At 39.4% G+C, this 24,865-nt stretch overlaps 1 protein-coding gene across 10 annotated transcripts in view; it reads right to left on the minus strand.

Annotated features, from left to right (window-relative positions):
- The window catches only part of GPRIN2 (G protein regulated inducer of neurite outgrowth 2), a 32,965-nt gene extending 8,113 nt beyond the window's left edge, over window positions 1–24,852 (minus strand). For 4 of the 10 annotated variants that reach the window (XR_013952926.1, XR_013952927.1, XR_013952928.1 and 1 more), the window contains exons 1-3: window positions 22,623–24,852; window positions 19,294–19,420; window positions 14,969–15,096 (exon numbers count right to left, since the gene is read on the minus strand). The gene's annotated coding sequence lies outside the window, so the exon portion shown is untranslated. Of the gene's footprint in view, window positions 1–6,867; window positions 9,182–9,271; window positions 13,586–13,667; window positions 14,947–14,968; window positions 15,097–19,293; window positions 19,421–22,622 lie in introns of those variants that run through there. The other 6 variants (XR_013952924.1, XR_013952925.1, XR_013952922.1 and 3 more) reach the window with 6 other exon arrangements.
- Window positions 24,853–24,865: the final 13 nt, after the last annotated feature.

Genomic DNA, 24,865 nt, shown 5'->3' on the forward strand with positions numbered 1-24,865 from the left:
AAAGTATACCTATATCTATCTATACACAGACACATACATATAAAACTCATTCTGTTGAGCAGAAAAATCTCGAGCATTTATTCTTTGCTTCAGATAAAGCTTCCAGGTCAAGTACTACTGGGTCATTTGCTGTGCAAAAGTATAGTGGGAGCCACAAGTTACCATTTTAGGAAGCTTTCCACCAGATGTGCTGCTCTATACATTCTGCCTCCCTAGCAGAACTCCTACAGAAAATGTTCACAATTTCTTGTGAACCATATCACTGAGGAAACAACTGTGTGGAACAAGACAGCTATGTACACATGGAAGACAAAAGCATTCTGTAAACATAGCAGGAAAGTTCACTCATAACACCAAGAGACCGACAAGGGAGCACATTCAAACCTCTCAGTGAGAAGCTTTTAGCATGATCCTTTTAATATGATATTTACAGGATCAAAGAGTCATCTGCCAACATAACTGATAAAGAGCACACCTTTTGCTCCATCTACAAACCAAGTGCTCTTCTGCTGATCCAAACAGCCATCAGCGCTTACACTTGTGATTGCATTTTCATTGTTAACTTTAGCAAGCTAGCAGTTCATCTTGCAAATTTCCCATCACTTGAAATCCACCTGGGTTGGCTATTTTTCATAATGAAATTACTGTGAGCAAGACAACATTTCAAATAACAGTGGTTGGAATCACTTCTCTGAGAAGAGTCTTGACATGCACTTTGTAGTAGGGACTTGCAATAGGCAACAATATCCTTTAGCATTAGGGTTTGTTCAAATTTGGACAAAACTGTATGCCAAAAAAAGGCAATTTCCCCTCCTTCATTCATATTTGTTCAGTTGGAAGTTAAACTCATTACGGACTGCAACCACAGCAAGCCTGCTCTATTTGCCATGCAGCCTCTCTGGCCTGTGGGACTCCACCAACCGGTGGCATCCAAGGATGACAACATTAAAAACAACACCACCACAAACACCACCAACAAAAGCATATTTTCTTATAGGTATGAAGTGTCAGATTCCTGGGTTAGAGGTGTTGCTGAGTGCAGCTGCAGTCAAAAACAATCACTTCTTGCCAGGCTGGCTATTGGTATATTTCTATGAGTTCTTCAGAAGCCTCCGCAGAATTTCCCTCTACACTTAGAAAAGAAGCACGAGCTGGGAAAGGGACAGTTTTAAAATACTTCCCTCATCCCCTCCTCCAGAATGTTATCTATCCTGCAGCCACTTATACCTATGGGTATAGTCTGCCACATAGAGTTCAAAGGAGTCAATAGGATTAAACACCAGAGCACAGCTGTCTGCAAGGTGAAGACCTTATATTTAATCTCTTTACAAGATAACACCTGCAAAGGCTCTCACACACGCTGGGATGAAACGACATTTACCAATGGATATCCTGTAACAAATATTCAGTCTCAAGTGAAAGAAAACTTCAAACATAACCTGCTGTAAATGCTGTAAGGCTATGGAAGCTTTAAAGAGCTCTCTCGGAAAGTTGACAAGATTCAAATGTGTACGTGTACACAGATAACAAGATCAGTACTTTATGTAGCATTTCTGCAGAAACCTGTGTAACTAGAGGTGATGCAAATTTCAGTTTGATTCATCATCTGAATGAGAAGCAGAAACATTCACCTGAATGAAACAGTCCAAGTATATCAACATCACTGAAAACAATATCCTGCGTGATGTTTGCAATGAAACCTTCAGACAACACCCGAGAGTTGTATTTTTGTCCCACCCATATGGACTCCCACTGCAGCTGAAATTATAACTAAACATGGGCCAGTGCTACATATCTTACACATGTACAAAAACGTATATAAACTATAACCAACAAGTATCAACAGCATTTGAATATTATCTTTGCTCAGATATACAAATGTTCCTCCATGCTAGCATGAATGTAACCATTACCCCATGACTTTAGGGCCTTAAAATCCAATGAGCACACGCTTACACAGCACCTCACCAGATACTTTAGGACACAGCTATGGGTGGGGAAAAAAAGAGTGAAAAAGAAAAAGCCCCACTGAAACAAGATGAATCAGCTTCCTTTACAATAATGCACTTTTCTATCACGTTGAAATCCAAAGCGATGTTTTCACACACAGCCTGAACACTTCCCTACTTATAGGCCACCCATCGGTATCCCCCCTCTACTGCCTGTTCCTTTCCCACTCTGAAAAGACCTACGAGCCCTTACTCAACCAGCACATTTTGCCCACCTGGCACAGGCAGGGCTCTGAGCCAGACATGCCCACATGGAACTCTGGTGGAGGCGATACAGAACAAATGTCTGGTAGACCTGGCCTTTGCTCACCTCTGCTGCAGCCAAGTGTTCCCACTACATTTCACATTAGCATGAGTGCACACGCAGCTGTGTCACAAACTGCATCAGCTTCTTGACCCAGATTTTATTTTTATTTTATTTTTTTTTAACTGGCTCAGCACTCACTACATCAGATCATCAATCCAGCCACACTGATCACTAATGTCAGCACAGGAAGGAAACAGAGAAAGACCATCCCCTCTGCAGAAACAGACTTACCACTGCAACCAGAGCAAACCCGCACAAGTGGTGCCTTCCGAAGACTTCGGAAATGACATGCAATTCCACACCTGCCTTGCCAAACATCTTCATTTCACGTGCACAATGCTGGAGCTGATTCCCCAGAGCCTGCAAAAACTCGCGTGTATGTAAACCTCCCTAGAAGAGGTGGCACAACACTGCATGCACACACACTGGAGATGCTGTCCTTCCCACATGAGTACAGGCACACAGCATCCAGCTGATGGCTTCTGAGAAGTGGAAGGAGCAGATGTGTCTGGGTGGGTACACCAACAGTTAGTTGTGTTTTTTTGTTTGTTTGTTTGTTTTAAACGAGGGAGGGGCTGGAGACAGGTGCTGAGAATGGTGTGATGTTTGTTTAAAAACAAGCAAAACAAAAATCAAAATATGGAACCTCTCTGCTATAATTTTATAATCATGCAGTGCCACCATATTTTGTGTCTTTTGTGTATTTCCAGATAACCAGAAAATAGATTACCTATGTGAAACATGAACACAAACACAGATGATTTGGGTACTTACTGACCTGAAACTTCACACACATTGGGTGAAGACTGCTTTGCTTAACTTTGTTGTTGTGTTGTTTGTTTTAAGGAAATGCATCATTTCTAAGACAGTAATCATATTCAAAAATACCTATGGTATATTCTGAGATGATCAGAGAGATTTTGATTTGGAAATTCAAAGGAAATCTGCACCTGAGTACACAAACAAGAAAGCATGAACTTTGAGACAAACACCCTGCTATGAATATATAGAAAATTGTTAGACAAGCAGAGAAAGGATTAGGATAGAAATGGAATTAACATCCACTATTTTTGGCTTAGCTTCAGATAGCTTATGAGGGGATCTAGTCTGCTTTCATTAATTCCACTGAACTACTTTAAAGCAACAAATGTGTATTTTGCTATGACTTATGATTAAAGTTGCGACCTATTTACTGCACTAGCAAATTCAGTCTCAGAATATTAAATACCATGTATGTTATCAATCGAAATATTCACTGATAAATTAACTATCATTTTCAAATTATTCAGCATTTATATTGCATGCACATACTTTTAAGTACATTTTTGACAACAAACACAATTGGATATAAAGAGGAGTAGTTAATTGCGATCATGTCAATATATAGAGCAAGCTTTCATGTAATATGCAATACCACATGATATTTCAGTATGATCATATTTAACTCCCGCATCATGTATTTGCTAGTGATTGCTTTCTTCCCTGCATTGGGCTTCCTGGTCTGACAATCAGGAAGAAAAAAGCTATTTTTCAGAACCATCAGAAGAAAGTTCTTCCTTCATCTAATGTTATGTTTTTAAAACCAGCATCTGACTACAAAATAAACGATAAAATCAGGGTCAGCTACACAGATAAGAGCATTAATAAGTACATGTGGAATTTGGAAGAGCTGGGTGATTTGATCCGTACCAAAATTTTAGGATGACAATTGTTAATTGCAGGTACTAGACAAGACCCTTCTGTGGTAAGCAGCAGCACTTTCTAAGAAAACACACAACATTAAGGGGTTGCTAGGTCTTTGCAAGAAATTCACTACTTCCTTTGTATCATTCTAGGGCCCCACTGTGCACCAGCACTTGCTAACTTGTACAATAATCAGCTTCGTAAGAGAAACACAGAATTTCTGCAATAGCACCATACTAGAACACAAACACATGCATGTTTTATACCAGAGGAATAGTGTGATTTTAATTAACTTACAAGATTTACTCGAATAGAAGGCTGCTATATCTAGGTTCTTAACTCTGTTTAATCTTATTACAGACACCATGGTTATAAATTTGAAAAGGCAAGACCAGCCTTTAAAATAATGCAACTTTCATTCTAACCTAAGTGACAGCTGTCAGTTAGCCATAAACATTGCCTGAGACACAATGCAGTACACACAGAAAACTCAATTTCTGATTAAATAGTCAAGTTACCCTGTGTACCAGAAGCAATGCAGCATGTTCACACTGCGTTCTCTTCAGGCCTGGTATTTTAAGCAATGCATCCTCATTGTTAGTGTCTACAACTGAACTTCTGAGATAGACGTTTACCATAGGCAAATTATGTAAAAAATGTTTTCTAATGAAACATTAATTTCCTGTAGAGCTATACTCATTTTAAAGAGACTCATACCAACAAACTTATAAATTTTAGTATGGTCATATCTAAAAATTTGGTCCTGCCTGCCCACACTGCAAATTAGTGGTAACTTGCACAAGATAAGAAAGATCTACCTGTTCTGCATTTACACGAAGATTGACATGCTACTTGCTAATACTTTATGAAACCTAAGGGTCTTCCTTCCTTTACCCCCCTTGAAGAAATAGTCCATTAACAGTAATCTATAGCATCAACTGTTGGGTGGGGGAGAGTCAAACCACTCGAAAGGCATTGGCAAAACAGGATTAGCCATGTTAAAAAGCTTAAAGATTCAAGTGTTTGGGATTAGTTTTTGTCCTTTTAATTATTTTATTTTGGTGAGCTATAAGGGAAAGGAAGAAATAGAGGAGTTAAAAGAGGGGAAAAGATTTTCCTCATCAAGGAACTTAGAGGATTTTCTCTAAATTCTGTAAATACAACTAAATCAATGCACCTAGATTAATACAGAATCAGGTTGAGACCCCAATTACTTAACCTGTAATCCATCATCTTCCTTTAGGCTTTCCATTTTGGAATGGCATTGTATGTTGACTATGTTTTGTTCAGTTAAATCTGCTAATGCCTTCTTCTTAATATTTTGTGTCATCTTGTAATAAAGTATCAGACAGTTCTACAAAACAGACTGATCTGGGTATCTACAAATACCATCATATGCACACAACAGACAAGTGCATACTGTGTATGTGAATGGGATTATTCTTCAGTTCTGACAGTATGTTGCTGCTTCCCCTGCACCACAAGGAGCACTGGTGACAGTGGTGATCACCAGAGCTCCCTTGTAGGAGGCAGAGTACATTTGACAGACTAGAAAACACAAGAGCAGAAGAGTTACGACACTCAGTACTCATCACAGCAAAAGCATAAATTGCATATATTTTACATTCATATAAACTGACTATTCACAGCTTCTCTTTCATTTCTGTTAATTATCACTTTGCTTGTCAGACTCAGCTTAAAATTCTCAGCCCAGACTTTGTCTTCACACCAGCTGAAGCTAAGCAGTCTGGACAGACACCTCTGTGTTGACTCTGTGTGTGGCAACAAGAAGAACGAGTACCATTTTACTGGTATTGCTGAACCTTAGCTACTTCCTTATGTAGGACCCAAGCAGAGACCTCTTCCCCAAACACTGAAGTTTCCATGGGTAGCCTTGTCACCAGTGACCTCACCAGAGGATAATAAATAAAATAGCTACCATGTCAGAAATGAGTAGGTTCAAACATTTGTTCATACATACACCTCCAAGCAACATAACAAGACCAGTGTGTCCACAATTACCTACAATAAGGTCATGTAAGAAGATGAGCAATCCCTTTTAAAAACATCAGGCACAGCCTGTAGCCCTTCTGGGGAGTTCTGCCACAAGCAGTCATAAAAGCGAGCTGCATGTTATTTTGGGAACCAGTTTTAGTTCTTATTAATGTACTTATCCTCTGAAGTGGGTAAAACTCAGTTGTTAGATGGGATCATGAATGAGAAATTCAGTAGCCTGAGGCTGAACCCTAGATAACAGCAGGCTATGAAGTTGTTTACATCACTGCACACTTGAAAAAATTTAAGCACTTAGTCAGAGGCAGTAAATCAACATTCAGAACCAAGCCCAAGAAAAATAAAAGGCTGAAATGGCCCTGGCAAAGTCTGAGCCAGGAGAGAAGAGCTGGGAAGTCTAAATTCTAAAATGAGATTGCCATGGGAGATAAGGCTGAGAAGTATGAACCAAAAGGAGGCTATTTTTATGATAATTTCAGTGGAATTCCCAAAGAGAAGAATTCACATTGGGCTGTAAACAACTTATTGGGAAACCAGAGAGGAGTATCACAAGGGAGGCACATGTTGGGATGCAGCCCCGACACCACCACACAACGCATTGCGCAAGCATGCATCCTCTTCACCACCTTTCTTTGTTTAATCATCTGTCCCAAAAACAACATTAAAGATCTGGTTAGGATTTTGGTATTTTTTGGAATAAACTTACATACAAAACATTACTGCCACTGTATCTCCTTGTACACACAGACCTATTTCACTGTGCAACCTGACAGAGCTAAAACACCATGACATACTGTATAGTTGTGCTTGATGCTTACTGTTAATATAGTGCCAGTTCAATTTTTTAAAGCTCACCTTTTCAGTCAAAAGAGTTAGAACTTGTTAAATTACAAATGGAGTATGCTGATATGCTCATGGATTCAGATGGTTTCAGCAGCTGGGGCTTTAAAAAAAACATCAAGTATCATGAGATCAGGCAACAGTGACCTAGAATCATACTTACAGTGAACACAGTGCCTACAGAAGTGGTACATTAATAAAATTGCCTTGTTGGTTTAAGCAGAACAGAATTATGCAAAATGAAACTGTTAATTCAACTGCCAAATCTATGCTAGTAAGAATTGCTAGCTACTGATATCCACTGCTATTGCTGTAGTCATATGAGAAAAACATTTCATAATTTCTTTAGGAATTAATCTTTAATGAACAGAATTTGCAATTACCCATCTACATTTGGTTTTATTTCAAAGAGACAGATGTGAGCAAACTTTTTCCTCTTCATTGCAGAGGATCAAAACCTATTTCATCACATGCATGAATTTGGAGGGGACAGGTCAGGCTGGTATCAAATGACTCATTCTCCTCCTCAGAGCTCCCTTTTTGGGTCCACTCTTCAGTTGCGAACAGCGTGCCTCCACAGCAAACCTACTGATCTGCAACTGTGTAAAAACACATGGCTATAGCTTGTTCAGAAAGCTTCTACCCACCAGAGGGCCAACCCTGCAAACTGCATGGATCATGGTTGCTTGTGAAGCATCACGAACATAAAAATCATACGGAAAACTAGAAGTCCAGCTACAGCCTACTTCCAATCTCACAGCAAGGGAGTACAGCTGTATATTAATGCAACCTGCTTACAAGAGGCCAGCAGTTCGCACACCACAGTGAAGAAAAAATCACCCAAACTGGCTAAGTGATTAAACTATCTCCTTGTAAATTCACGTGTCATAGTAGAAAATACTCAAATCATCTCTGCTGTTTGCTCGAAAGCCTAATAGGAACAGTTAGAGAAAGAGATGAACTCAACTTGGCTTAGCCTCCCTGCCATATGGCTATCCTAGCTTTAACTTCAGGATTCAGCACTGTGGTTAGTTACTTCTGATTAAGAAGAGCACAAAGATACTAAGATACTCCACCCTGACAAATTAACATGCATCTGACACCTAAAGCTCTGTCACAATCTGTGAGCTGATGGACAGTTACATGTGTGTGCTCTGTGCTGCCTGGATGGTGGTGGCCGAAGCACACAGCTGAGCCTTTATCTAATATGCCCAGCCTCCTAAAAGAGCTTATTCACTTGGGCTCAGTGTTATCCTGCTAGCACCCACAGTTTTATAGCTTGTTAGGGTGGCAGACAAAGCACGCTTAAGTCTGCATCAAAAACACTAGGTAGATACAGCCACAAGCACAGCAGCTTCTGTGTCTGCTTATCATCCTTGATAGAAGGATGGCAGTTCCTACAGCGGCACCAAACAGGGGTAATGCTGATATAAGCAAAAGTATCAGTACTCTGAAGCTCTCCAAACACCTGTTAAGAGAAAATATTTACAAATTGAAAGGTGCCCCACCAAACCAACCAAAGATGGTTCATTCTTCTTATACATGTAGTAATTGTCTCCTTCTGCCTAAAAAAAACACCACCTTATCTATCCAGTTATCTAGCAAATTAGTAAACCTAGTAAGTTAGTTTACCCTCACTTTTTGTTCCTTCATTTTTCCCTGTGATATACCAAGGGCTATCAAAAACACTCATTCTTTACTTAAATTACGATGTTTATAAGCTGTACATAATACACTGGAAAACAAAGATTCAAGAAGGCAATCCAACTACATCCAGAAGTTGCTCTGAGCAGCGATAAGGAACAGAAGACAACTGACTTCTGGATTATAAAAATAAGAATTTATATGATTAGAAAGAGGAAACAATTGCCTTCTGCTTCTGTGTTTACTGACATAATTGTATGACCTTGAGCAAGTCATTCACTTTGTGACTCAGTTTATTCATCCGTGACTCAGGGATTAGATACAGAAGCCCCTGATGTAAGAATTTAAGGCTTAATTCATGATTGCAGAGCACTCTGAAATCCCAGGATGAAAGATACTAAATATAAGACATTGAGAAGATATACTGTGGGTTCTTTCATAATATTTGGTTTGAAACAAATAAACAGAGCATCTCTTTACATGAAATTCTTGTTGCACTTGCAGAAAACTCATCTAACTGGTCCAGTTCAGCTACTATGTGTGCCTCTGAAGCATTTGCTTAAAAGCACCCCCCTCCTCCCAGCGTCAGGCCAGGACGAATAATCTTAAGGATTCCAAATACATAAAACCACTATTAACAGCAGTTTTATTTCACTAAAACCTACATAATTTCTCAAACAGAATTATGTATATGTTATATATCATATATATGATATGCATGCTAATATCAGCTATATTATGCAGCAATGATTTACTGTAAGTAGATTCATTATACCTTTATAAGCAGATCTGACAACTGGAGATCATGTTGTCCTGCAGAGCTTCATTCACTTGCATGCTTTCATTTACTGTGTGATGATTATTCTCACGTAAATCTCTGGCAGGAGCTACAGAAGATTCTGTGACAAATTTAAGGCTTTGGTTCACACTGCAAGTTGTCTTTTCCATATATTTAAGCTGAACAAGACTTGACAATCTCTTTCCAGACAGATAAGTGGTAATACACATATGTTCACGTAGGAAAAGGACTAAAATGAAGTCTATTCATTTATACTTTTAACACTGCTAAAAGTTCCTTTTTTCCTACTGTAGCATAAGCTAGCTTTGGAACCATACAAGCATAGAGTAGAGCAGAAACTGTAAAGAATAAGTTTCCTTTTCAAAATCGGTATTTCATCACAAATAATAGTTATTATGCCATTCTGTGTTGTCTCAGAAAAAAAAAGTAACTGTCCCAATTACTCTGTGGTCTAATCAGACTTATGTGGGCAAACGTCTAAACAGGGAACACCTCTCTACTCTCTCAGGACTGAGACAGGAAAAAAAAGCATTAGACCTTGGGTAGAGGAGGGGTTCATGCTCATAAAATGCTATCCAAAGCTTGTTTGACACCAAAGACTACAGGGAAAAAAAGAGAGACAGAAAAGCAGCAGACTAAAGCTTGAAAATATTTTCTAAATCTGAGTATATGAAGAACTTCCTCAAGAACGTATACTTACATCCTTCTCTGTGTAAAAAAGCAAGTGTCCCCTCTTCTTGCCTAATCTCAACCATGAAATGAGCAGTGGAAGTCTCCACTTCCTTATTAACATTTAGCAATGTCAGGAACACAGAATATTGAGATATAAAGAGAGCGACCCAGGAACTGCAAGACAAAGCAGGTTCTGGTGATTACCAGGGTAGAGGAAGATCCCACCTGTAACAACATTTTAAGACACTTATCCACCCTGTACATTCACTCCACTCAGTCACAAACTCTGAACGTCCTAGCAGATTCTTGGCAAGAAGCAATAAAATATTTTTAAAAGCCTAGAAACAACCCAGTTTAGAAGAGTTAGGATGGTTTTGGGCATTGTCTCTCCAATTTCCACTTCAGGTTTATGAGTCAAAAAGGAAGCTGAGTTGTACAATTCAGCTTAGATGAACTGAGTTCCATCAGTCTTATGCACTGTTGACTGGAGTAAAGCTTCTGCAAGCCAAATGTAGGTCTTACATCTATCTGCTCAATCCCATTAACCTTCATTTGCACACTGAGGTGTGCCCTTGCTGAAGCTTAATTAGCAAATATTCTGCAGATAGAGAAAGACTCCCACTCCTTTCTCTGTTTCATATCAAATCCACGGTACGTAAGAGTTAAGTGATAACTTGTGAAGACACACGGCTTAAAGATGCAGACAACTTCAAAGGTGATCTTTCTTATGATGCTTTGTAGGTGCAGAATGACACTTGGAAATAACTCATGTGCTCAGTGCTCACACTGAACACCATGCTGGCAAAGACCTGGCTATGTGGATTTCATTTAGCTAGCCTGTACCTATTCCCATGTTCTAATCGAGTACATACTCCTAAGCAGTCCCCAAGTGTTTTTTTGGAGGTTCCTGTTGCTGAAGGTAATTGCCCTGAGTGGGACTTCATTCTGAAGATCTTTAACAGCTTTAGTAAAGGAAAGAGACCACCTTTCCCACAACCTACTAAAGAAATGAAGGATATTGCTACAGCACAGTTCTTCACATATGTATGAACTATCAGCTGTGTAGCTTCAGATTAATTCAATAGTTTTAATGCATCCATAAGAAATCTTGCAAAGATCTTAACCAAAGAATGCCTCATTGAAAATTTCTCAATATCCCTCATTGTATTCTCATTGCATGCCTCCTACAGACATTCCTAACCTCTGTACTCCTTTTTTCATTCCCCCTGCTCTTTTTGCTTTTTTTTTTTTTTACAGAAAAAAAACCATCATCGTTCCCTGGGAAATGTACCTGACTACTCTTCATGTACGTTCAAGTAAGCATCAGTGATGTTATCTTAGGAAAGGATATCAACATAAACTCCTGTTAGGGAAATAAAAGAAGTGTCAGGTGTTATCATAAACACTACTTTCTATATGCCCATGGGCAGAGTAACTTAGAATATAAATCCTCTTTTGCAAAGGCCAATTTTTTATTCCCGTTCTCTTCCCCCGTATTTTTCTTATTACTATACAATGAAAGTGCAAGGATTCACCAAAAGGCGAGTGCTCATAAAACTCATGGTGTTGTTCATGGTCACGAGAAATGGAAAAACGGCGTGCAACGCTGACAAGGAGACTAAACTGTAACAACATTGGCAGCCTATGATTCATGCTCCATTGTTGCTCTTGGGCCAGACTGGTTTGGGACTACAAACAAGCAAAATATTGCATACATTTGCTAAAGACGCAAGCTTTTGTTTCTTTGAAGAAATAAGAGAACTGTCCAGTCCAGTTAGAGCCACTTGCAACAATAAAAGCATGGCATATAATAACAGAAATAGGATTTTTTTTTCTGATTTACTGAAAAATAAATATGGGACACAGCAAATGATTTAATACCATTAACAGTTCTCTGGTTCTGGAGCCTTTGAAAGCTTCTTTCCTAGACTGCATCCTCCTACAAGGTGTAAAACAGCTTGCAAACACAAACGCAAGGGACCCATCAAACACACTCCATCTTCATTTTAAAAACATTAAGTATAGGGGAAAGGAATGTAAAAATCAGCCTGTAATCTCCAGAAGAGTTGCTGAAGAGGGGAGAGGATTCTGCTGCTGTTCTGCACAGAACTAACTAGCCTACCGACAGGTATAGCATTATCTCACTGATACAACAAATACTTTCTGCTCATCTGGAGTGTTTTAGAGCTACCTCTGATTTACATCATTTTGCCATTGCTCTAAACAGAATGAACACTAAACTTTAGAATTATGGTGATCATAAAGAATTTTTGTTTGTTGCATTCTCCCTCATACATTTTTTTTCCAAGTTGATTTTGAGAACGCATAGTTTATCATGGAAGGAAAAACGTGGATTTGGAGTGGTTAACTAAAGGGGAGTTATCAGATTTGGTAATGTAAACCAGCCCAAACATCACTAAGCTGTACAGAATTTACTGCTCTTGTTGCTTATGTAGTCCTAGGTAAGTGTCAATAACTAAACTCCAACTCCAACTTTCTAGATAGAGTACAAGTACAGCTAAGATAAAAATGCATGGGTGACAAAATCAACACCTTATAATCAGAGAACTGTTTTTATAGAGTGACTGAGCCATGACATAGGAAACATGAAGCCCTCAACAAAACCACCATCATAAAGGAAACCTTCCCCAAACCTAATTCTTTTACACAGAGACCCCATGCAGAGGCCTTTGAGCTCAGACCTTACTGCAATCTTGGTCCTGAAAACATTCAGACACATGCTTAACCTTAAACATGCAAAAAACTATGGGCAGGTTTTAATCAACATCTTGTTGAGGAAATCGCTGATATTTTTGTACTGGCTGATTACTTTGAAATAAGAGTCACTGGAAATTTTGATCTTTACATGGTCCATCTTATTTAGGCACAAGCTCATAAAAAAGCATAAATATTACACATTTATCCGATGGTTATCTTCCGTCACCTGTCATGCTTAGAGTTCTCTAAGCAAAAGTAACTGCTTGTTCTCCCTCTCCTTTTTAAACCTCTTCCCCAAAATCCAGAAGTGCATCAGCACAAACTCTTACATTTAATCACAGGTTGTAATCCACAACATACACATGAAACAGTCTTCTGCTATGGTTTCCTATTTAAAATGTTGACTCTAATGACAATTAAAAGCCAAACCAAATCAAACCTTCAACTTTAAAAAATGGAAAATTTGAGAGAATATTTTATTGGTCATCCTAAATGGTGATTGATCATCTATTTAGTAAAGCGTAAAATCAAAGCTGATATTCAGAAGACACTGAAATATTTCTCAGTTTTTCTTTCGGTATCAGATATTAACATCGTAGAAATTTTAAAAAAGACGTGTTACGCTTCATGGAAAAGAAAAGAAACCAGATTAGTACAAACAGGTAACAATTAAAACTGTACAAAATCTAGAAATACAGTGACAAGTATATTCTACAAACACTTGCTAAAAGGCATACACATACACACCTAAGTTAAAGACATGAGCACAGAAAAACACCTTCCGCACAACTACGTTAAATTTGATTAAAGCTCAGAACCATAGGTCCCATTTTTTAGTAGAAGAAAAAACTACGATTTCCTTGGCTTTTCAGTCCAGCTATCAACCCCCTGCTGCCAACACAGCACTTACAGAAGCCTGGGTCTGTCTCTCTGCAGCTCCTCTCCCTTCCCCTCATCTGCTTTGTTACTCTCAAAGACTTACTGGCAAAACGGAGAGGATTCGGTGTCCTTACAGGAGGCGAGAGACCAGGCAGCGCCTGACTCCTGTGGTCCTTACCTTCCCGCTACTCAGAGATTGCGCATCCAGCTTCCCTGTTCAAGTTACTTGGAGGGGATTTAAAATTGATGCTCAGAAATGTAAGGAAAACAAAAGCCAAAAGAGTTCAGACTTCCTTTAGAAACTGGGCTCCTTGATCTGCCTGATGCTGTTGACACTAAGGTAAGCATTTAAGGAGAAGGAGGGGGGATTGTTACAGAGCATCAAAGACAGGAGACTGGGAGATGGGGTTTCCTCTGCCTAGAGGTGACGCCCCTTCCTGCCTCCCCCCTTGGCTGGAGAGGAAATAAAATGGAGCCTAGGAGGGAGGGAGGGAGAGAGATAATCCTGCAGCTTCATCTGATTAGAGAAACTGGGCCTGTGCAGAGCCGGCAATGCCGCCAGGGAAGCACAGGGAGGGGAGGCAAAGAGGGGCAGGAAGAGGAGGAGCAGAGGGGGAGGAATACAAATGATAGGGAGAAAAGGAAAATGATAAAAGCTATACAAAGGAGCCAGCACCTGGACCAAGCTATCCTGGATGTGTTCAATTTCAACCCTCATGGAAATGTGAAAATACCAGTAGGATACACCTGCTGCTTCCGGTAATCCAGAGCATTAAAAAAAAATAAGCCAACCACAACCACACACACAAAAAAGCCAAACCCAGAATGCATCAGTTGTATGGATATGGACTGGGAACAAGTCTACCCTAGTAGATTCAAAAGACAGACTGACAGCTGAATAGGGAAGACGGAAAACGCAGCATGCTACAGACAGGTAGTTGTCTTGCTTGTTGTGGACAGAACACAATTCAGAACAAATTTTCTGTTGCAAGTCTTTTTCCAGAACCTGTTTCCTCTTACTAAAACAAATCTGAGTTGAACCAACGTGACTTTTTAAAAAAATACGTATCAGCATGCACGCCACAGTGCTTGCAACTCTGGCCTCAGTTGTGTGTGCGCACCTTGCCCTCCCACGAGTTCCATGCCATGGTAACTGCCTCCCAGTCTGGCCTCCCTCCCATGCCCACGAGTCCACGGGTACCCACTTACACCTGGCCACCTGCACCGCCGTGCTCTGCGCCTGTAGGAGGCTGCAGCCAACCTGGCCCTTGCTGCCCCCAGCTGTGAAGGCAGCACCGTGCCCTTACACTTGGCCTGACACTGACAGGGTCCCCAGTATGCTGCTGTTGAGCTTCACGGCCATCTGCAGCGGCCTGTTTTTGTAGTTTCTCCTTTTCCACTCACCTTTATCAGCTGCTGTACTCAGTCCTTTCCCAAGCACACCTCTCCTTGTCTCCACCTTGTGAGCCTCATTTCTTTCTTGCCTATTTTCTTCCATTTCGAGCTTCACATGAGGCAGGCCAGTTGGATCTCTGATGGGGCAAGGAAAAGGATGCCAAAATGTCAGAAAAAAAAACTTTCAAATTCTTTTTTTTTTTTGATCAGAAATAATTTAATACCTTTCCTATATAGCACCTACAGCACATTTTCAGTTTGTTCCTGGGTCTTTACCTAGTACCCTCCCATCACACCTCGCTCAGCTGGGAGAGGGGGGCCAAGACCCACCTCATAATGCTTTTGTGAACACAAGAGTGCTTCCTGAGTCTTCAAAACAGGCTACAAAAAGTCACTTTCTATGTGAAGCCAGGCTTTGAGCCTAAAAGACCTCTCCACACACACACAATGTGCAACTACTCATTTAGATTGCAGGTCAGAAAGCATTTTAGGGGTTAACAGCCATGCCTAGGTCAGCAGCAGCTTTCTGGCCACTTTATTTTACTTGCCATGTTTATTACAGCAGTGAAGCAGAGTAGGCAGTTCAAGTCAGCAGCTTGTGCTGACCATATGCATCCTACAAGGCTGGAAAAACAGAAGTTCCTTGAACCCTTCTGTTCCTGAGCACTCTTACTGGTGTCCCTGGTAGCCTGAGATCATGCCTGGACAAATCTCACCGCAGTAGTATAGGACTTTGTGAGTGCTGTGGGGAGAGTACAACTTGACAGCATTTTACTTCCTTTCTTATTCCAACAGAAACCTTTGGCTGAGTTGATGAGAAATACCCTGGCACTTGTAGATATTCCAGCACTGTTCCATGGATGCCAACTGTGAAATGATTCAGCACACAACCCTTCCAGCCAAATGCATTTTCCAAATTTCTTGCAAATTGTCCAATATTCCAAGAACACATACATAATAAAATGTGATGATAGCATCACATTTTTTTTAAACCCTCCACAGGATGAAGTTTCATAACGTTCTCATCCTGGATTTGGTATGTCCAGCAAGGCTGACTATTTTCACTGAAAGCATCGAAACATGCTTACTGAAAGATAGTGGTGACCAACTTGTACCTTAAGGGGTTACATATTACTGTCACCCATAACATTGTGATATGTATATAGCTTTTTAAATTTTTCATTTCATCAGAAAAGACACAAAGATGTCTCAAATCCATGTTTGCACAATTTATTCTTTCTTTAACCAAGCTCACAGTTAAAGGATATTGAGAAGTCACTAGCCTACTGTATCTTTAGATATATTAGAATAAATCCAGACAATGTTTGTGGATTTCTCCTGGGAAGAAAGGAAGAAGTGCCCTTCTGAGCTGACTCACAAAAATACTGCTTGCAGTTTGTTCCTATCTCTGTCTGCAGAGTCTGTACGCAACCCCTGGAAGGCTGATATTTGCTGTCTGATGATTCAAAGCCACTTAAGCCAGTGAAGCTGCACCTGCAACCAGGCCAATTTTAGCTTAATGCATTTCTGGAATGTGTACTAGCTTATGACAATAATGTAGCCCTCCAGGAACAGTATGCTGTCTTGTGGGCAACACTGCTCAATTGCCAAATGTCATCTGCCACAGTCAATTTGGATCAGGTCTCAGTCATTGCCATTGTAAAGTATTTTTGAGGGTTTCTGAAGAGTAACAGCACTTAAGTAGTCTGAGTGAGCCTTCAAAATCGTAACTAATGTACCATAGCTAAACTTAACTTTCACTATGCACAAAACTGTTAGAAGCTCTCCATTCTAGATACCGCTAACCTCTTCCTGAAATTGGCATCCTGTATGCAGTGCCAGATTTTCAGTTTTTGACACTGTTTATCCAAGAGAGTGCTGATGCCAACCCAAATGAGTACCAGCCAGTCCAGTACCGGAGCTAGAACAGTGTCTGTTTTCACATACACTCTAGGCAAGTAAAATATAAGTGGGACTGTTTGAAAGCACAGAACTGACCATCACCTACAATTTGACATAGGCAGCACAATTTTTTTTTAAAACAGAATTTTACTGTCAGACAAGCAATATCACAAACTTCAAATTAAAGTAAAATTACACATATGCAACAGCTGTAATTCAAAGATAATTTACCAAAACAATCCATCTGAACACAAGAAAGCAATGCCTTTTATATATAAATGCTTAACTTATTAAAAACACCTGGAACTACAGGCCATCTTTTCATGTGCAGGCTTTCTTTAAGAAGATGAGCTCTTCACAAAGACAGCCCAACTGTAGCCAGTATGGTCCCTGAATAAGCCTCTATTCTCTAACTTTATTTTTCTGTAAAAAGGAAGATGATTTGTGTGGGTTTATCTCATCTGCTGGTTTCATAAAGTCATTATGAAATCTGGCAGGTCATCTACATTCATCTTTCTTGGGAATAATGCTCTAATGCTCCTGACATGACTTTGTTCAAGGAGCAGCATAGATGTGGTACTCTTCTTTGGGGGATTAATCTTTTTGAAAGCTGTCAGGCTTTTTAGTACTGTGAAAACTGTTGTTTTTGAGCCGTGTCATCTCCTTTCTCTTTTATGTTGGGTTTGAGAGCAGCTTTCTCAACAAAGCAGCCCAGTTCTTTTACCTTGGCAGTTTGCAAGGCACCCCGCTGATGTAAGCAATCTCATATTTCAAAGACTTAGCAAATCTCTACATAGCACTACTTTTTTGTTTGTTTTATTAAATGAATAGAACAACAGCTGATTACGAAGAATACTGATCCCTCCTTTAAGCATGTTTTGCTGTAAACAAATGATTTCATGACATGAAACCTCAAATCTCATCTTAAAACAAGGGACAGTCACATGGGCACTCTGCTCTCACTTCTCCTTTGCCCAGATCTCATTTCCTCCAATGCACAACCACCAGAATGTCTCCCCTGTTCTCTACAATTGCTCAATATCCAGTAGGAACAAGCAATAAATAATTGTATACACACAAGAAAAAAACAAGCAAAACCCCTTCAAGCCAGTTTCAGGGTAGCTTTAAGCTGCCTTTCATAGAATAAGGGCTTTGTTCTTTTTGAGAATTTTAATCACATGTTTAGCTTCACTATCTTGCTGCTAGTCTTCCATCTGTTCTGTTACGCTCCCAGACTCCCACAGAAAAAAAAAACGAACAACCAAGCAACAACAAAAAAAACACAGGACAAAACTCCCTGGGTTTTAGCTCATACCCAGAGCCGAGTGCTGTGAATAAAGGCTGCTGTAGAGACAGTTAGTTCTACTAACTGTCTTAGATGTAGTCAAACATCTAAATAAAGATTTGAACTTGGATGCCTCAGTAACCAGGTGTAAAATGAGGAAATAGTATCAGCAAGAAGCTGGGGAAAGCACCAAGGAAAACACTGTACAAGAAGAAAGCAGCTTGGGAAAATAATTTCTGACCCTGATCCACTTTGAAGAAACAGCTCTGCAGCTCCAAGAAAGGCTTTGTTTTCTCATGACCTGGAATATTCTCAACCAATTCAGCCTACAGTCATCATAACGCGGTTGTCAGATGGCCTGCGGACTGACTCTAGCCCATTCAACACTGCTAATCCAGCCTCCCTTTCCCTGGATAACATGCTTGGACCGTTTACCCACCCCTGCCTCTGCCCCATGCCTTTCTATACTGGTCTTCCTGACAACTCTTGCATCCAGGATATGGTGGGGGAGAGTATGACAGAAGGAAGAGAGATGGAGGACATACTGCAGGGAAGTTGGGGGAACTTGAAGGGGCTTTAGATGTAGTCTCTGTGGCTGCCTTTATTGGTCCACCCTCATAAGAGGCACGGTCCTTGGTTAAACAAAAGACAAAATTGTTACGCAAGCAATATACCAGGGTGACATTCCAAATTAGACTCAGGGAGCAACAGTACTGTATATTAAATATGGCATGCACAAGTAAGACCTGTAAAGTACACAGATTTCAGAGCAGCCCCACAGGAAGGAAATAATGCTATTTCATGTGCGACCAGTGCCAGAGGGAGTCCGGCAAGATGGACTGTAAACCTCAGGTTTGCTCTGCCTGCGATAATCTGCAGGGTTGACTCTGTGACAGATTGAAATGCAGTAACAGTGTTTATGCAACTAAATCTTGTTCTAATCTATTAGTTTACGTAACCTTTGCTCATGGACATACTGACTCATAGGTCTCAGAAATCCTAAGAAAATGTTTAACTCTCTCACATCCTTCAGCCCCTGGTTGCCAAATACAAACAGATTGTCGCAGAGATCTCATTCATTCTCTAAGGAAAAAGTAGGTTGGTATGGCAAAAAAGGTATCAACTCAAGTCCTAAAAAGCAACTTACATACAACCAAAACTACACAGTAAGTTGGATAACAGTAGGCAGGAATGCTTCAGGTTAGCATTTCCAATGCACAATGTACCACTTGAACCTCAGGCTGGGACAGGAATAGAAACAGTTTACTTGGCTCCTAGGGGGGAAAAAAGGAAAAAAAATGCTTTTTACCATTCAGACATCACCTTTCTCAGTAAAGTGAGGCAACAGTGCCTGTGGGAACAACACTGATTCTTGCTAGCTTGAAAGACTGACTTTTACCCTTCCTATATTTCTTGAATTTTTTAGAACATATACCTTAAGTAAGCAATGGGAACAGTGTGCAGTACTCTGGCTGCAGCAGACAATTCCAGTAATTGCTAGCCTGCCCACATCTGCTTATTTCAGCCCTTCTTGTGAGCACTTACCTTTGTTGGCTTGTTCATCTGGCTAAGCACTAACTTAGATTTTTTTAAAATATTTGAATTAAAATGAATATTTAAAAAAAGTCTTTCAATTGAATAGTTCACATAGCTGCTATGATACTGCCCATGCGGCACTTCTTGATACCAACACTGTTCCTGATTTCTTTTTCTAATGAAATAATCCTTTGCATCGAGGATTTATGCACAGGCCAAAGTCCATTGATATCATTTGGAATTAAGTGCATTTAGGGCCAAATCCGATTGTGTTATGTGTATTTAGGAGACATCATAATTTATTTCTGATGCACACAAGACACTGATTTACTTGCAGGGTACTGTACAATCTGTAAAAGGATCTGATCTCACTGCTTGTTGCAAAAGCAGTACAAGAATAGGCATGGTGCCTTTTTATACAAAGTTCCCTTATGTATTATGATGGCTTCCTAGTGGATTCTGTGATCGTACTGAATCATTCACTCTGACAGAGACAGAAGCTGGGTCAGTCACTTCTGAGCTCTGACTTGTGCAGTGGTTTGCAAACTGCAATCCAGCAGAGGGAGCCAAAGAAGTGCGATCTGCCTGCAGCCCCCAGCGGCTATGTAAAAAGGGGATCACTGACACGGATAAAATAAGGACTTAATTAGCTGAAAAATTCATTCGTTTTCACCTACAGTCAGGATATTCTTGGGACATCCCTGATCCTCAAAATCTCATTAGTCTCACTCAGATTTTTTGGCACCATTGCTTAATTACTGTTTTTCTTTTGTTTGTTTGTTTAACAAATATGTGGGATGGCATCTGTAAATCTGTCACTGCTATACACAGAAATATTCTAGGTGTATGTACCTGCAGAAACAATCGCAAGTTAAAATAAACAGATTGTATTTGCTCCCCAAACAAAGATCCAATTTTGACATAAATTTATAGTCCCATAAGGCTGTACCAATTAGGGCTACGTTATATATGGCATAATTCTTATGCCATTATATATACACCTATGCCATTATGCAGAAAATCACAAAATCATATACATATAATATATATTTATGATTTTTATAAATATATATATATATGATTTTGTGCTTTCCTGCACTTCATCCGAATTTCATGATGCATTTCTGCCTACAGAGATATATGCTCAGCAATCCCTCCCCATTTGCTTATACTTCTTATACTTTGTTTACATTGTGTTTGGTCTAAATCTATTCTCTATTCCAGAGGGACTGAAAGTTAGGAAAAAATACCTATTAAAAATTAATAAAAACTAGTTTTGCCTTTGAGCAACATTTGTTCTTCATCACTGCAGCTGTGTGAACAGTTCATTTTGCATGTGTACACAAGTAATCTTGCAAGGCCTTGTCAAAGCTACGGAGTTTAGATTATTACCACCAAGGGTAGGTGGTATACAAAACTGTAAGCCAGACATTACCCCCAAAAAGCTTTAAAGCCATGTGACCCAGAGCTTCACAAGTCATCATCTCTGCAAAAAAATCTCTATAGGCCTTGCACACAACATCTGTGAATTTGGTGCTTATTAACAGAGGTCTTTAAAGGAACATTTTGTACTGTTTTTTCTTAGAACAGCAACAGCTGTTAACTTTTTCAATGCAATTTACACTAGCAAAAAATATACCATGTGAACATGTTACAGTAAAAGCAGGCTTAGTATCTCTGAAATTTTTATTGTGAAACAGGAAAGGTCACCTAAAAGGCATAAGAGTTCACATCATCTGCATTCTGTTCCATACCAAAAAAAGAGCCACCTTTACAAGAACTTTGTGTCACTGCATCGATGCACATCAAAGCCCAACATTGGACAGGAGGTGGCGCTACAGCCTGCATAAATATTATTATTAGGGAAAACCAATGGTCACAGCATACTCTGAGTAAAAGGAAAATATAAGGTAGAAAAAGAAACACTGAGTTCTGCGTAAGTGGTGACATGCAGACCTACATATACTGTCATATCAGCAGGCATACTACAACACTGCTGAGAGAAGACCTGTAAGAAGACCCTGAAGAGGAAGTAAATGCATTGTGTCCCTGTTTGTCAGGGAGTTAAATACCCAGTAAAAGAAGAGCCAAGTATGGAAAAGTCTGTCTTGCACAGCATGCTCTGCACAAGCTGTAGCAGTTCTTTGTATGCTCACAGGCTCCGCTGCTTCAGAAACTGATGGAACAGATACACTCAGGTGGAAGCTTTGCACAGACACAAAGCATTCAGCTTGACACTTCATGAAGAACACCAAGGTTTGCCCAGGAAAACCCCTGACACTAGCTAAGTAGGAACCCCAGACCAGGGTTCCTTAATTAGGTTACAGCTATCTTTCTTTTTCGGCTGCCTTTCTCCCTAGGTCCTTCTAGAGGCACCAAATGTGGCAGCTTTCAAAGATTTTTTTTTTCCTGTTCTCTGTTTTGGCCCTGTCTCTATGCCCGACTGTTTTATACCTGCAGTATTACTGGCTGACCAGTTCTGGATTGTGACCTGAGCCACTCAGAGTGCATAAAGCATTCAACAACAGTCAACAGTAAAACCAAGAGAAAACATTTCTGGGAGACTCATTCCCTTCTGGATGTCTTTACTCTTCCATATTCCCAGCTTTTCTTTTGAAAAGAAACTGACAAATAGCTCCCAGAATAGATCAACCTCACTGTAAACACAACGGTGTGAAATACACTGAATATTTCTCAAAGATATCCAGTTTAAGAAATAAAATACATCATAAGATAAAAGACACAAACATATTAAGTTGGTGTCTCAGAAGCACAGTGAACATATTTTTAAATCAATACATTTTAGAAAATAGTTTTGTAAGAGAATATTGCTTAAACTGAGTGTTCTGACATTCAAAAACAATCTGAATTCATTTCTGACTTTTCTTTCTATTTTTCAGAAGGCTTAAGAACAACATTATAGCAGCTGTTCACGCTTACCTTTTCTACATCTCTTCCAGTGCTCATGTCTGCCTTTTCCACATCAGTTTCAACTTCGCTGAAGCTAGAAGAAAGCCTCCACCCAAGCAGCCACAAAAAACAGCATCATCATTCTGGTGTACAAAAGAAGAAGGCTAAACAACCACCACCAAAGTAAGGAAATCACCCATACGCAAAGGGGCGTCAAATGCAGCAAGAATCACAGTATCTGGTTTCTTCCCAGACAATGAGCTATGTATATTTTCAAAAACAGGAGACAGACGTGTCAAAGTTCAACAAAAAAAAGAATGACAAATATTTAAGAAATATATATTACTAGTTGGGGTCCTTGCTTTTGTTGCTAATACTACAAAAATCATAAAGTTGAGAAAACGCATACCTTTATCCTCTATTCTGAACTAAGACATCTTGGTGATAATCCTGAAGTATAGTAAATATAACTTTGTATATAGTGAAATTTTTACATGGTCTTTTAAAGGCCAAGGTAAGAAACAAGACCTAGATATGCACGCCACAAGATACATGTGTTACGTTATAGAAAATGAACCAGAAAGTTAGACTGTTAGTACAATTTCTAGCTCAACAAAACATTACACTCTCAGCTTGCTCCAAGCTGTTCTAGAGATAAACTTTTAGAAATCAAAGCTATTTTTCCATATGAAGCAGATGAGAAACATAACTGAATAAACATTCACAGCATCAGCTGAGAAGCAGAGAACACAAATTGAACCTGGTCAAGGCTGGAATGTGCAGAATGCATATTTGTTAAAGTGACACTATACACTTGAAATGGACAGAGTTATTAAAGTGCCACAACTTAGGCAGGAAGTCTCTTAAGACATTTCCAGAATTCTCTCTGATACAATAATAAAGTTATAGTATGTGAACACAGGCAGATCAGCTTGGTCTTATATTTGAACTTCGAAATGGGCTTTTTAAACAGACACTCCACGGACAAAAAAACGCCTTTAAAATAGAGAAGCTTCCACTGCCTTTCAACCTCACAAAAACCTTTCATTAGGTTATGGCCTAATGAAAAGGCTATTTTTGTGCCCCAAAAGGCAAAAACCTTTGACCATTTAACACAAAGGAGACAGGGGGAGAAGAAGAAACTATATTTTTTCCTTCCCCAAACACAAACAGAAGACTTTGTCCCTGGTAGGCTGGAACTCCATCTACCCCCTCTTCAAAATGTTTTTTCCAATTTAGTTAACATACAGCAGGGCAAACAGGAAGACAAACATGATCTCTGGTATTAGTTATTTTGACTAGTAAATTTCAATTCTTGGTTTTGAATTCTGCACACAAATGATAACCCATTACTTGGATGTAACCCAAAACGACCTAAGAATTGACAATGACGTTATCAGGCCTAACTACAGTGCATTGCATCACCATGCAGAGTAGCCTCACCAAAAAGGTAAGAAGCCCAGTATGAATGTCAAAACAACATTAGCAAATAAAATTTATACCCTACAGCTTCTACCAGCCTCAATAAAAGGTACAATCAGACAATACCAATCACCCCATCTATATATTTGATTGCTTTCAGAGTAATAGTGAGCAGGCTGATGCTTTATGAAGTCAGGTACAGTAATCATCCACTCAGTCTTTTAACGATGAACATCACAAAGAATACACTAAGACTTTAATAAGAATTAAATGCATTTCTAGATCTTATTGAACTGAAAGTTTTGTAAAACTGAGTTAAATTGTCTTTGATTGATTTTAAATTGGTTTAAGGTGATTATGTTTATTTGCTAGCTTATAGCTACATGCATACAACTAAATGATTTAAGGTGACCATAAAAGAATGCACCATTTGAAACTGTTTAAGACCACTTAAATTGATGCAATAACTTCTAGCTACACAAGATTAGATTCTCAGAGAGCTATTTTAAGAGAAAAAAGCAGCAAAAATGCTGAGACAGAGCAGCAGAAATCTTGCTGTTAAAAGACAGAAAGCAACCACAATAGGATAGTAAGCGCAAAGACATAACAGGTAGGATGAAAGTCTTTTTAACTACAATGATGCTACTGAATTGTGACCATCTTCCTCTAATATGCCATATCTGAAAAAATCAGTCTCTTAACATTAGAAAACTTTTCTGTAGAGTAGAAAACTGAGATACCAGCAAGAGTTTATTAAAATAAAAATTTATGTATAAAAATACATTTTATGACAATTCATCAGTTTTACAGCAGTAGTATATACAATTAGCAGATATTCCATACCTTTTGTG

Source organism: Anser brachyrhynchus, assembly GCF_964034855.1.
Source record: "Anser brachyrhynchus genome assembly, chromosome: 6".
Taxonomy (NCBI): domain Eukaryota; kingdom Metazoa; phylum Chordata; class Aves; order Anseriformes; family Anatidae; genus Anser; species Anser brachyrhynchus.